This window comes from Aythya marila (assembly GCF_965140915.1).
Source record: "Aythya marila genome assembly, chromosome: 1".
NCBI lineage: Eukaryota > Metazoa > Chordata > Aves > Anseriformes > Anatidae > Aythya > Aythya marila.
This window is the reverse complement of record NC_139042.1, coordinates 70510587-70525091: the sequence shown is the minus strand read 5'-3', so window position 1 is coordinate 70525091 and position 14505 is coordinate 70510587. Positions and strand designations below refer to the sequence as shown.

Sequence of the window (14505 nt, the reverse complement as noted above, 5' to 3'; positions counted from 1 at the left end):
CGACACATTTTCCTATTAGGAAACATTAATTTGACCATTTCTTTCCTCATCTGACAAGCAATGGTTTTCATTTACAAGTTCAAAATAAACAATCTGGATGCTTAAGTTTTCCTAATAAAAAATGGCACCGAGGGGATCATTAGATACAATTACAGAGAACGTCCTGTCACAGCCAGCACTCAAAATATTTGGAATATTCCAGCTCTTTGGTTGAATACTGAAATCCTACTATATTTTCTACTATTTCACTTTATGACACGTTTATGTGCAGTTATTAGTTCTCTATGTCAAAACACGAAAACAAAAACTTAAAGGAGTTGTTAGTGCACTTTTTGGTGTTAAAAATGTTTATAAAGACAACAAACTTTGTCTTAATATCCGCTAAACTCAAATTACTTTTAATGGCCAGACAACTAATTTAACGTTATGTGCTACAAGCTGTAATACGCAAGGCACCAAAGACATTTCAGTCAGATTTAAACAGATTTATGAAAACATGATTAGCCTTCTAGGCTCCTATAAATCACCCATCTCAAGTGGGAGACGACAGCAGGGAGATGTGCTGCCACATCTTTACTCACAGGTGAGAGCTCACGTTCAGCCAGCTGCCAACCATCACTCCCAGGTCCTTCTCTGCCAGGCAGCTTTCCAGCCACTCTTCCCCCGTCCTGTAGCGCTGCTTGGGGTTGTTGTGCCCCAGGTGCAGGACCCAGGGCTGAGCCTTGTTGAATGCCATGGAGTTGGACACAGACCGCAGATCCAGCCCAGGGAATGCCACTGGTGACAGGCCACCAACCGGACTGAGCTCCGTGCTTCATGACCCTGTGAGCCCAGACATCCAGCCAATTCTTCACCCAGTGAACAATGCACCTGGCTAAGCCCCCAGCAGCCAATTGCTCCAGAATCCCATGGGAAAGCACCAAACTGCTTGCTTACTTTACTAAAATCCAGGTAAACAACATTTGCAGCCTTTCCCTCACCTGCTAAGCAGGTCACCTTGTCCTAGAAGGAGGTGAGGTTAGTCAGGCAGGACCTGCCCTTCACAAACCCACGCTGGCTGTTCCTGATCACTCGATTGTCCTTCATCTGCCACGTGATGGCACTCGGGATAATCTGCTGCATAACCTCCCCTGGCACCGGGGTCAGACTGACAGGCCTGTAACTGCCTGGGTTCTCCTTCCTGCCCTTCCTCTTGCTGTCTGGTTTCAACTGCTGCACCCACAGAGCCAGATGGAAAAGCCTTTGTGGATGAGCAACACTAATAGATCACTCATTTTTCCTAAGAGCTAGGGAGTGTCTCCTCCCTCCCTTTGGCACCGCTGGAGAAGAAGTATTTGCAGAACACAAAGCTCCAGCTGCACGGGGAGCGTGCCATGGCTTTAGGAGAAGGGATGGAAGAGAGAGGCTGCCAGGCTGAGAAAAGAGGGTGCAGAGCAGGAAAAAGCTGCCACAAGCGGTAAAGAACGGCAAGCAGGATGAGGAGACGACTGCTCCTCATGGCCCCAAAGGCCGGGGGCACACAGTTACGAGACAAACTTGAAACAGAAGTCATTAAAAGCAAAAAAAGTAATTTTTTACACAATTGCTATGGGATGCTGCAGGGGTTGAAGAGTAAACAGGCTGAAGAGAATTAGGCAAAGGGATGACAAGGGCTATAAAACACAACGTGTCAGCATCAACCTGCCATCCCCACAACCCCAAAGTCAAAAATTTACAAGAAACAGAGCACACTCTAGAGCTTTACAATGGTTTCCTTCCCTAGATGCCCACTGTTGACCATTATCAGGTATAGTAACTGGTGTAAATCCCTAATGGATCACCTCTGTGAGCTGGATTATTATTTGTTTTTAGCATTAAATGGACTGGTTCCCAACCTGATCTCTCTGGACTCTAGATAAGTGGTCTATAGGACCATGGTAAATACTGAAATGAGTGTATTTGTCAGATAAAATTCTGACTACAAACAGCACTACAATACGATTCTGATAGCTGCTGCCCTAGCTGACTGTGTTAACCACTGCTCGCCGAAGAGAGCTACTTTGGTCAAAACAATTAAGTCAAAGTTTGGGTCACTTCAAGTATGTCAGTGTTTGTTTTTAAGGCAGATTTAATAAACATTTTATACAAATAGAGTCTATGTGCACCTTAATGTACTATCCATCCAGGACTTTCTTTTGGAGAACGCAAAAGAATGGAAGGAAAAGCAAATAGCATCCTGGAATAACACAAAACCTATGTGTATGCGTGCATGGATATATATGCATGCACACACACACGTACACAAGTACGTATATGTGTGTAGCCATATAAACTGTTGTGCATCCCAAATCCATGCAAAGAACAGTCTCTGCCTTACCTTATTGCCTCTGGAGGTTCTGCCTTGCATACATTCAACACTTCAGCTTTAAAATCACCATCAGGAATTGTTAAATTCACTCGTGAAACCTGCACAACTTCCATATAGCTATCAAAGAATTGTTTTTAGGAAAACAGCTGCTTTGAAATCTGTTACTCTGGCATTTTTTATCATTTTTAGTATCTGCCACGCAGTAACAGAGATGCACCTATTTATTTCTATTCTGAAAGTCACGAGTACCTGACAGAAATACCTACGGACACACGTAGTTGCAACAAGCCTTTACTCCATTTTCCAGGTTGTGCAGTGAAGCTTGCACAGTTAAAGAGAACACTAAAAAGGATGTGCTGCAAGGAGTTAAAAATGGCTGGGTCAACTCTAAGCTGAAGGAGATGCACATAGAAGTCTGTTAATTATTGCTCTTCTCCCCCACCGCCAAGCTTTTACTCTACAGAGATGTGATCCCTTCACTAACAACATTTCCAATCCCATGTCTGAAGTTTAAGAACCCACTACACTTCAATTTCCTTCCACGTTTCCAAGTCTGGATAACTAGCACGGTGTTCTGAGAGTTCCTACAGGTTTATCAACTCAAACCTTTCCAAGATACACATCCAAAGCTGTTATGCCTCTCTCCTCACTCTGAGGGAAGTAACCCAAAGCCACAATTTTGTTGTCCTGTGTTTGAATTCTGTAAGATAACCTCTTAAAAATCTAACTGAAAATCTGAACTAGTCAGAAAAAAGTAGCCAAATTTAAAGATTTATTTGTTTAATAAAGGATTAAATAGTGATCTCATCTGAGTCATTAATTTAATTAGTTAAATCTGTTCAACATCACGTTGAACACGATTTTCAACTGCAAGGGCAAAACACACTACATTTTAGCCCTGCTAACAATATGGAATCAGGTGGGAGGAGAGGAGTTTGCTTTTGTGTGTAGAAGAATTGCTAGCTCCTCACCCCTTGAAGACAAAGGGATGGTACAAGAGCAGTCAAGGCCAAAGCTCTATCTGCAGCAAATCAGTGGGTTATGCACAACAGCAGCCACACTCACGTGTTCAGAGCCCACCTGGAATCTGTAGATCTGGTCTCTGACCTTTGAAAACTAGAAAAAACTTTTTTTTTTTTCTTTTTTAAGCAGTCAAAGCAGAAGCAAGCTTTGAACTAAAAGTCTTGAAACTGAGATGACTGCATCATCTCTCTTTGCTCCTCCTTATAATCTTTGATAGCCAGCCAAATGGCTCAGCTTAGCTTCACTTTCCACATCAGTCCAAAAGTAGGATAAGTAATAAAACTTGCATCAGAAGAGGGGTTTATAATCACATTAGAGACATGCAACAGAGACCAGCTACCTCGGTTCACTGGGCAGCTTGAACAAGGCTTCATAATGAGGTACAGGTGTTGGCACTAATTAGGAATACCCAGCTCGCTGCTGACATCAGCCCTCAAAGCAGTGACTGCACTTTAATCCTTTCAGCCACATAAAAGAAAAGCAGAGAGTGGGCAGACAAAAAAAAAAGTCTCTGAAAAAGCCCACGCAGAGGATAGAAATATTTTTGCTTATTTAAGGGGAAAGAAAAAAAGGTGCCACAAAACTGCGGGAAGTCTACTGTGAAGTATCCAAACACGTAAAAGAGCCTAAACCTTCCACATAACTGGACTTCCTGCTTTTAGGAAGGGTATCACAGCATACACAATGTGTATTCAGCAAAACTATCAAAATTCATACCCAGAAAAAAAAAAAAAAAAAGCACGGAATAAAAAGCAGTAGAATCAGCACACGTCACTCCAATATTTACACTTTTTTTCCCCCATAAGCCTACCAACTTCCAAGTATTACAGGCTACATCACAACAGATTTTAACTGAAATTATTACAAGGACTTCTGCAAGCTGGAATCTCATTGTTAACAGCTTCTTTTATGACTTCCTCTCTTTTAAAAGACTTTATATTCCTTTAAAATCCACAAAGCTTTCATTTAAAAGGTGGTATCTGAATGCTGAAGGTATATAGGCTCAATTTACACATTGTAAACACCAACACACACATTTTTTGTTTTTTAAATATCAGTTCCTCCTTCACTTACATGCCAGGTCACGAGGTAGATGTTTTCGCTTCAGCTGATGACATCACAAGCTCCTAAAAAATGAAAGGAGTGCTATTTAGGGAGTAGGAGTGACATCAGGCATTGCATGTTTGAGCTACAATTTCATTTTTGGCAAGTAAGTGAAGGGTATGTTATGTTTTTACTGCAATTAAAAAAAAAAAAAAGTACTAACATAACATAAATCAAAGCCTTAAATTCCCTGATTCTCACTCAGTGTGTATATAGAAGAACACATCAACTGTATGTACACATCCTACAATATGAAAACACAAAGTGCTACAGCGAAAAGTAAATTCATAAACATGATCTTAAAAGTCAGCTTTGCCATTCTCTTAGCACGAAGGGGAATCGCCTTTACCGATACCAACAAAAACTAGAGAATCCTCTATCCTGTTTCACGGGTATGAAATGAAACGATCAGGTAACTGCAAGGTTATTTGGCTGATCTGGGGGGCCTTCCTCCAACACACAGATGTTTGCTTTCTTCTAGAGGGTCTTGGATGAAGTGAGCATGCTTATAAATTCACACAAATTAAAAAAAAATAAAAAAAAAATAAGCCTGGAGAGATAGGCCTGTGTAGCTCCTGCCTGAATTCCTCACCACGTTCCTCCGGCCTCTCCATGACAATCCTGGGCAGCTCAGCCTCCCTGGCAGGGGCTCTGCTTACTTGCTCTTTTTAATCAAGTAACTCGCCTTGAGCAGTATTAGCTATGGGAAGAGAAGGCATTTTGTCCTCTACCAGCTGCCCGCATTCCCCTCTTGTGGGGCGATGCACATGTACGTTCTGTGGCCTATTGTAATGGACATGACAAAAACATTAAACTCGTTACACCCAGCAGATTTGTGACAATGCTCCTGGGGATGTCAGCTGGGAAGCGCAGTATTAGAGAGCAGAAACTCCAGCTAAAAAACGAGGAACCGATAACTACGCGTACTGCCAGAAGAAGAATAAAAAGGAGGGGCTGGGGGGTGGGGATGGCAATGTCTTGCTGAAATAAGGCAGCCTCTGGCCCGCGTGTCAGCGCCACATTTCTGCTTCCCCACCCTCCCGTGGCAGAGGGCCGGGGTCCCAGCGCCCCGCAGCCAGCAAGGAGTGGCAGGCGGCCTCTCCACAGCCAGCCTTGCTCAACTTCGCCTGCGCCATCAAAGGGAAACATCGCCGTATAAGCTGGGAGAGGGGAAAAAAAAAAAACAAAAACAACAAAACAAAGCCCACACGCAATATATCACAGCGCCTCTATTGTGACTGACAGCAGTTTGAAGTTTCAGCTACGCTCGTTTGCTTTTGACTTGAGGTTTGGGGTTTGTGCGTGAGGTTTTTATTTTTTTATTTATTTATTTTTCAGCCACCTCGGTTCCCTTTCCCCTTCTCCTTGGCAGTCCCTGGCTCTAGGCACGCCAGGCGGGCGAAGCAGCTGGAGCTGAGGTGGCCGCCCGGTGATGGCCACAGGCAGGCCGGGGCCTTGCCGCCAGCCCTGTCAGCGGGGGCCATGGCTGCCGGCCCGGCCGCCTCAGGCACTACCCTCGGCCTCCACCGAGGGGAATCTGACCCCTAGAGCCTAAAAATGAGCAAAAGCAGGTGGGGACCTGAGGGAGCCGCCTCAAAATCCCACCCAGGCTCTGCGGCAAAGCCCCGCAGCAGCGGCTGAGGAGGGCCGGCAGCATCGCCCCCAGCACAGGCTGGGGACGGGGTCGGGGGGAGAGGTGAAGCTAAAGGGAGCATTCAGATCCGTTTCTCAAACCTCATTTTTTCTTACGAGAAGTTTCATTACAGGATTTCATGCCTTAATGTCCCCGCTGAACACCTCTAATGTAAATTTTCACAAGCAAAGCCCTGGTCACGGCAGCCCAAATGGCATCATTAAAATGCAGCAGAGCTTACAGCTTTTAAGTATGAATAAAACCACAGCTTTTGCCTCCCAGCTGAACCACAAGACTAATATATTTTTGAACTCTTCATTAAAAACACATTTGTTTGCTCAATTAAATGCCAGGATGAACTCCGAAATACCAAAAGGTTCAACTAAAAACCTTCCCCTCTTTCTTTAACCATTGTACTATATAGCCATAACCTTCAGTACCATCTTGTTTACTTCAGAAACATATACAAAATAGCATGAAAGATACAGCTGGCACCAATAATACTTTTTTTTCTTTGGGTTTTCATTTTTTTTTTTTTGGAAAGCCAGTCCTAATACACCAGTTCAGAAACATGAGGCTGATTCACTCGAATTGAGGAGTAGGGGTAGCCCCCAGCAGAGTAAGGCACAATCCCCTCAGGAGCACGTGGGGACGAGGGATAACACACAGGAGACACACACATCGTGCCAGTAGGGTCTGGGCTGATAAAAAAGCAACAGGGAAGCGACAGGAAACACAATGTGGTGCAAAAGAAAAAGCGAAGAGATTTTATAGAAGCTAAACACAGCGTAGACATACAAAACAAAGCTCTGAAATTCATGGGAGCTTTCCATAAATACTGCTTGTGAAACCAAGCATCACCAGGGGAAGAAAAATCAATGATGATTTCTGTCTTAAAATCCAACTTTTAACAGCAGAAAGCCAAGTGGATTAAAGACCTAGGTTTGCACTTAACCGCTGTTGCCAGGCTGTAATTTACCATAATACTCACAGACAGCCAAGCCCCCAAACCAAGTCCCCAAACTGCACTGGGCAAAAGGAGCACTTCACGTTTCTTTCCAGAAGCACCCCAGATACTCGCTGCCACTCTCAACAAAAGAGGAAAAATCTGCCAGGGGCCTGGAGAAGAGCACCGAGACAGGACCAAGAGCCTGCGACGTTGCCCAAAACGCCCATTCAGGTTGTGCTGAGCACAGACCCTGCCACCTCTCCAGGCAAGCAGAAGCTTGCTGGCAGCACAGCCAGCATCCTTCTTGGTGCAGCTCCAGCTCATCACCAGTCCTCTATCAGCACCGGATGCTGAAGGAGCTCATCCCTTCTTCTTTACACAGCTAGCATCCCGGACACTACTTTTACCACTTCTGTTACGCCTCAGTCCCTTTCCCAGGCCCAATACCATCTAGCTCTTTCACTCTCTGCTCACAGGCCACGTTCCCTGTATTTCTGAGCCTTCTGAGTTGCTCGACATTACCCTTCCCAGGGCTGGTCCACAAAAAAACGATAGGAAGTCACGATGCTCAAAGCTGGGTGAAGTATTCAGGCTGAACCCTTCCCTGCACAGCAAATGCTCTCCTCTTGTTACAGGAAATTGTTCTTTCCCGTTATGCAAGCTCCAGGCACTGTGTACAAACCTGAGTGTGCTTGCTTTTTGCAACAACGTGGTCCCGCTGCCTCCTGTTCTGCTGGTGAACAGCCACTGTGGCTTTGACAGCCTCTTTGGCCCCTACTGCACTCCATCCAACTTCTTTTTTCCAGACTGTTTCTCTAGTTGGTCAAGATACCTGTAAAATGCAAGGCATCTTCCCAAGCTCCAACCAGTTCTTCACCCAGTTTTAGCTGGATATTTAATGAGTATAATCCTTACTCCTCCATCCACACCATCAATTAGTTATTAGTTAATACTGGACCTAGGAGAGACCACTGTTAAACTTCGCTAAATTCACTTGTCTTGGTTAAAAATTAATTGGTAACCATCCTCCCAGCTTTCCAAGCAGCTGCAGGCATTCCTGTCAGCATTTTCATTTAATCCACGTCTTCTCAGCTGCTTCTGATAGCGTGCGTTGTCTGATAGCTTCCATCGCCTAACGTGCAATTCCCACCTCACAAATGACTTGCAGGACTGCATATTAGAAAGTTGGTCCTGTGATGCTTCATTCACAATAAATAATCCCACAGATATAACAGCTGCTTAGCTGGGAAAGGTATTAGAAAACCATTTTATTATTTCCAATTTTTCAGACAGCCTCAGATATCTAACACATGTAACCAGCTCCCCATAGACTACCAATAGCATTACACAGACACCTTAGAAAAAAGGCAGATCGAGATTTTTATGCTACCAAGGTAGCACTGAAAATAAAGCCAGTTGTTTTCAAGGTTACAGATCAATTTTAATATGAAGCAGAAATGTAATAGTACTTTTCCCCTTATAACTACAGGGGGAAAAAAAAAATAAATCATAATAAGGACCCAGATATACACTGGATAATGTTTTGGGGTAACTGAGAAGATGCTTCCAGGTTTTATTTATCTTACAGGGAATTTTCTATAAAACTAGAAAAGATAAAGTCACCAAGCTTTGACAGAAGCATTTTGAATCCTAACTCAGTATGCATAACAGAGTTGAACTTCTTATTGTTTTAAACTGCGATCTGATGCCTCTTTCTGAACTTCTCGCAGTCCAACTACAATGAATATGCAGAAGCTGCTCGATTTTTACCCCTTTTCCACTTTGAAACCATGAAAATCACCTGGTATAAATCCACAACCTCATTGTAAGTACCTAAAGAGAGTCCACTTCACCTCAAGGAAGGTGAGAGATGCAGAAAGCATCTAACAAAGCCTGCAACTCCCTAGCACCTTCCCTTCCCCACAGCCTCGCAGAAGCGTTTTGTTGCACCTTCACGCAGCAGCAAGCCTACTGGTAATTACAACCAGCAACTCCCTAACTCGCAGCAACCAATGAGAACTTGCTGGGAAAACCATTTCCCACAGCGGCGTAGCCCATTTTGGGTGAACAATGCAACAGGATGTCTAGCATGATAGCTTTCATAAGACAACTAACCAGTACCATCAACCCCATTTATGAATTGCTCTGAAGCCCTGGGCCCCCAGGCGCTCGGCTGGTGACCCAGCGGAGCAGTTATTTGGCGTGCGTCTAACGCCAGCCATTCTGCAAAACGCTCAAAACTTCCCATTTACTGCTTGAAATGACTTGTTTCACAATGTAATTAGCATATACAAGCCAAAAAAAAAAGATGCGGGGGCTGAAATGCCTGCCTCGCAGGGAAAGGCCACCACGATCAAAATACACACGGGATCCCACATCACGAGCACCCTAAGGTGGGCGTTCAAGTCATTTCCATCCTTCATACACTGCCAGGATGTTAACGCTGGTGAAACAAAGGAACGAGCCTGCGAGAGATCAGGCGCAACGGGATGAAACCAAAGAAAAAAAAAATAATTTCGGCACAGCATTAAGGAAGCTTCTTGACAGTAAGAGCTATTGGCCTGCATCCCCAGGGGGAGCAATGGAAGCTGCTGCTCCTGACGCTGAAACAAAGATTGGACAAGAGTGCTGCTGCCTGCGCTGCCAACAGAGCATCCTCCAGCTCCGCGTTTCTCAAATCGGCCCGAGGGCAAGGCAACTGCAAACGGGACCGAGTACAACAAGGAGGGCTGCAGAGAGCAGCTTGCTTGGCCTGCGTGCACCAGCGATGGCACACTACCACGCAGAGCTGCTGCGGAGCCTCCCCAGGTCCCGTGCATCACGTTCTCCGCAGTACAAGTGCGCACCGGTACCTGCTGGTGGAGGCAAAGCAGCCTGAAGCAGCTCATCCCTCCCTCACCTCTCCTCCCACCACCACAGAGGCTGACAAGCTGCTCCGCGGGATGCTACAGCACTCAGCTGTCTCCAAGGACAGTCATCACGCACCAGCTCAGGTACCAGCTCCTCTTTTTCAGGACGAAATATGCCACGACAGCCTGGAACAGGATGCTCCTCTCCCTCCAAAAAGTGGGTGCTCCCCGCAGCAGGTCACACGGCAATTCAACAGAGTGCAGCAGAAAGGGCACAAATGCAACGGGCAGAAGACTTAAATTGGGATAAAAGTACTTGGAACTGGCGGGATGGGGTACAGGCACATGTGAGAAGTGTGTTTTGGTGCTGCCAAAAGCTGGAGAATGGAGCTGTAAGCAAAAAATACAAAACAAAACAACAACAAAAAAAAAAAACCACCATACATAGCAAAACCAAGCTATTTATGAGGATCTGGAGAATAATAAAAAAAATAATAATAAAACACCACACCCTAACTCCAGTTCTTAAGGAAAGGGAATACTGCATTTCCCAGTCAGCCAGAGCCCCTCGTTGGCAAGCTGGGCTTTAGCCATCAACTCGCCTCATTCAACTTGCTCATCCTGTGCTAAATAGATGGACTTTTACACGCATTCCCTAAAGCAGGGCGCTGGCAGTGCTATTTCATCTCATGTTCTGAAGGGAGACAGGCAAACCCTGCGGAAGCAATAATCTAGATGACCTAGAAGCATCTTTTCCCATAGCTGATTTCCATTATTTAATGCAACTATATTTGCCCACAGTTATGGACATCTTTAGCGGAGATCTTAAAATAAGAAAATGTTACAGTTCACCAAGTGTGAGAACTTCTGAAACACGGTAACAGATGTTATGTTTTTGATGGCACAGCCACGCTGTTCTCATACACTCTGCAGAAAGTCTCATGACCCCACAACAAACACCAGAGAGTCACAAACGCTAAAAGCAGCATCACTGCTTCTCGCTGGATCCTCCAGACACTGGCGATGTAAGAGACCGAGGGCCAGATTTAGATTTAGGACTGCAGCGATACTGAACCGCGCCATTCAGTGCTTTCAAGTTCAATCTCTGGCTCCCTAACAAGAAAACAAACCCCTTCAGGCTCCAACCAACTCCCCACGAAGCAAACGAAGAGGCCTGACCAGCAGGACTCGACGTACCCAGCACGCTGAGGACAGCCAGTTCGTGCACCAAAGAGAGAAGCACGTCAGAGCTCTCTCCTCCTGCTCGGATTCAAGTGCTGATTTGCAGCCCTGTAAACAGATACCTCCGGGGATCAGGTCTGCACTGGGACCTTTCTTCCTCCTCTCCGCACCTCACGCACCCAGTTCAGCATCACGAAAGGCCTGGGCAGCCACCACACCTGCAGAGGCCATCTCCTCCTGCAGCTCACCTGCCCACAGAGCCTCAGCCCCATCTGCAGCCACCAAACCCCAACCCCTCGCCCTCGCAGGGCTTCTGCCACTGCCTGCACAGCTCGCCCACAGCCAGCCCCTGGAAGCCCATCCTGCACAAGCCTCTCCTCATCAACTTCATGCCCGCTAGCTTCCACCACCTATGTGCAAGACGGTCACTGACTGCCGGCTGGATCCAGAATAATTTATTTCTGGATTACCCTAGGAAAGCTAACTCACAGCCAGCTGGCAGTCGTCAGGAAAGCATTTCTGGATAAGCTGAGCTGTAGCACTCACCCCTGCGTAACTCACGGGCGCACAGAGACTGCAGCACGTATGCTGCCAAGTTTCTTCAAGAGCTCTGGGTGCAGGGACACTAGAGTCTGAGCGTGTAAAATAGTCTGGGTATGGTGAATACCTTTCATCTTACCAAGCTCCCAGGAACTAAGCTTGCACCAAAAGAAAGCTGTCAGCACCTGACTCTTACCAATTGCTGCCTGTTATTTTCATTGTTGGTCCACTGAGCTACTCACACCGAGCTAGATCTAACAGAGTGTATTAAATGCCTTGGAAAAAACAATTCCTCCTTCCTGGCCTTGAAGGTGGTCTCAGCACCCTCCGAAACATCATCCAGGCAAACAGCTCACCCCGCACCCAAAGGTTTAGCCGTATTTAACTGCATGACAGTCGGAGAGAAGGAAGGGTGAGAGACAAATAGCAGTGCTGACTTCACCACAGTGATTTAGAGTATTTCCCACACCCCTCATCAAACCCATGGCAGGGGCATTTGTGAGGTGCTATAAGGAAAGGCCCCCGCTCCCCCTCGGCATTCAGACCTCCTCCCCCCGCAAAGAAACCCCAGGAATAAATAGAGCGCCCAAGCTGTGCACCGGGACGGCACAGACAGGGCTGGAGCACAATCAAGAGACAATTACCGAAGCAGCAGAGCAGAAACCCTGCTAAACAAGGCTTAATCAACTTCATCCTTTGTGGCTGCAAATTCCAAAGCAGCGACCAAAAATTCATTCTTCCTTGAAGATGATCTTAAATCCTCAGAAAGGGTTGGGGGTTGTTTGCTTGTGTTTTTTTTTTTTTTTTGGTTAAAAATGCTATGAAAAAAGACTTGTTAGTCGACACAGGTTTCTTTTCCAAAGCCATTCCTGCTCAGTCAGACAAAACAAATGACAAGTTCTGAGAAACAAGCAGGGAAAACGTGGCCTCAGTGGAGTCGACAGGCATTAAAGCCGGTGCCAGAATGAAGCCAGCAATCAGCAAGACATTTATCTAATGAATTTGTTAGCAGAACTCCTGTGAGAGAAAACTGTATTTATTTCTTCTCAAAATCTCCAGATGCAGGCATGCTGGGGGGGAGGTGTCGAGATGGAGCTGTAATGCAAGAGGGCTGCTCCGCTTAAGCACCTGCTGCCAGGAGAGCTGACTGACAGAAGGAAGAACAGGGCCTTCAAGAAAACTATCAGAAAACGCTGAGATTTTTATGATTTATTGATTTTTATTTTTTTTTTCATTTTCAGCAGGACTCCTGCTTTCTAAAGCTGTCACCTTCGCGGAGGCGAGGCTTTTGAGGTTTTTTAGGTCTCAAGGGGCTACGCCAGGAAGGCAGAGCGGCTGCCAGCCAAGCGGGCACAGCAGGGCCGAAGGCCACCCTCAGCCCCTGGCACCCCTGAGGTGCTGCACCCACCAGCAACCACCTCCAAAAGACCTGGAGATGTTTCATTACAGCCAAAGAAGCCGGGTAAGGGAGCGAAGCAAGCTCGCCTTGTGCAAATCAGATGTACATGGCCAGCTCGGCCACCATAACATAGTTACTCTAGCTTGACGCCTCCAAATTGTCAGAAAATTGGTAACTTTCCTAGAAGGAGATTAAAATACGTTCCCTAAAACAATTTCAAAGAGGAAAGAAAGAAGCATTCTGACAAAAAAAATAACACAGGGCAGAAAATTGGTAGAAAAGGCTTTGAGGACAAGCACATCTGAAGCCGCTTTGAAGTGTTTTGAAAGTTTCTCAACTAAGTCACTGCTTTCCCACTGTCTTGTTTTTCCCAGCGGCTCCTCTTGATACATTAAAAGTTTCTTTTTCCCTTTCAAAGGCTACATATTATCTGTGCAAAGTAAATGATGCTGATGGGTGTTTAAAGTCAAACACAGATTCAACTCCCTTAACCAAGCAAAACACACATATGTACAGGCATAAGAGCACAGAAGTTTGTGTGAAATACATTAGCAAAATACTAATTAACACAAGCATTCACTAAAAAAAAAAAAAAAAAGCACGTTTTATAACGTGAATGTTTTACTTCATCTGAATATTAAAAAATACAACTTGATTTTTCAGTGGATGATCCTTTTATAAATCCGTATGTAAACACACACGGATACCTCCTCACATAAAAACACCGTCTCCTATCAGACCCACCAAACCTACATAGATCTTACCCAAGAAAATCCCCAGAGGTTTGCCAAAAATATTTTCAGGCTGACTGCAAATAATCTGGAAGCCCGTTCTGTCTGGAGTTTGGTAGAGGAGACAAATTTAACATGACCTCGCTGATTTATAGGGTCCCAAAAAGACTGCGAGACACTCACGAGAAACGCCGGTTTGCTACAGCAACAAGGAAAAAGTTGGGGAAGTCAAGGCAAAGACAAGAGGGGCCAGCCAAAGACCGAGTACAAAGGCATCAAAGACATGGCTGGAAGAGATAAGGAGCAACTATAAATCACATTGGAGTTGCTGTGTGCGCTTGAGGCTTTTTTCCCCTTTTTAATTTACTTCAGACCCTTTTTCAACCCTTAACCCATTCATACCTCAAGTGGACTGTTTGAAACGCTGAAGTCAAGCATGCAGAAGCAAACACACAAAACAAATTGATTCCAATAACCTTAAAAAGAGGATGAAGCGGCACCTGCAAAAGCTATTAGCCGCCAGCCCGAGCTCACGCGCACCCATTTGCTGCTGCACCCGGCGGCTTCTGTTACATGCAGAGGCTCTGACCTAGAACAGGCACGCAGAAGACACCGGGCAAAGGACCCACGAGCACTTAAGCCAGATTAATCCCAGCAACGGGAGTCAGGGGCTCCGACTGATCCCACGCTGTTTGTCAGGAGGGAGAGCTTTCTGAAAACTTACGTCCTGCCTTCTCTGAAGTTTTCT

General features: G+C 45.6%; 1 protein-coding gene across 2 annotated transcripts in view; it reads right to left on the bottom strand.

Annotated features, from left to right (window-relative positions):
* Positions 1–14505, bottom strand: part of JADE3 (jade family PHD finger 3) — a gene marked incomplete at its 3' end in the record, with an annotated part of 54091 nt that overhangs the window by 35340 nt on the left and 4246 nt on the right. Inside the window, exon 2 of one of the 2 annotated variants that reach the window (XM_082782016.1) lies at positions 4445–4497. The exons of the other annotated variant lie outside the window; for it this stretch is intronic. The remainder of the gene's footprint in view (positions 1–4444; positions 4498–14505) is intronic. 2 annotated transcript variants of the gene reach the window in all.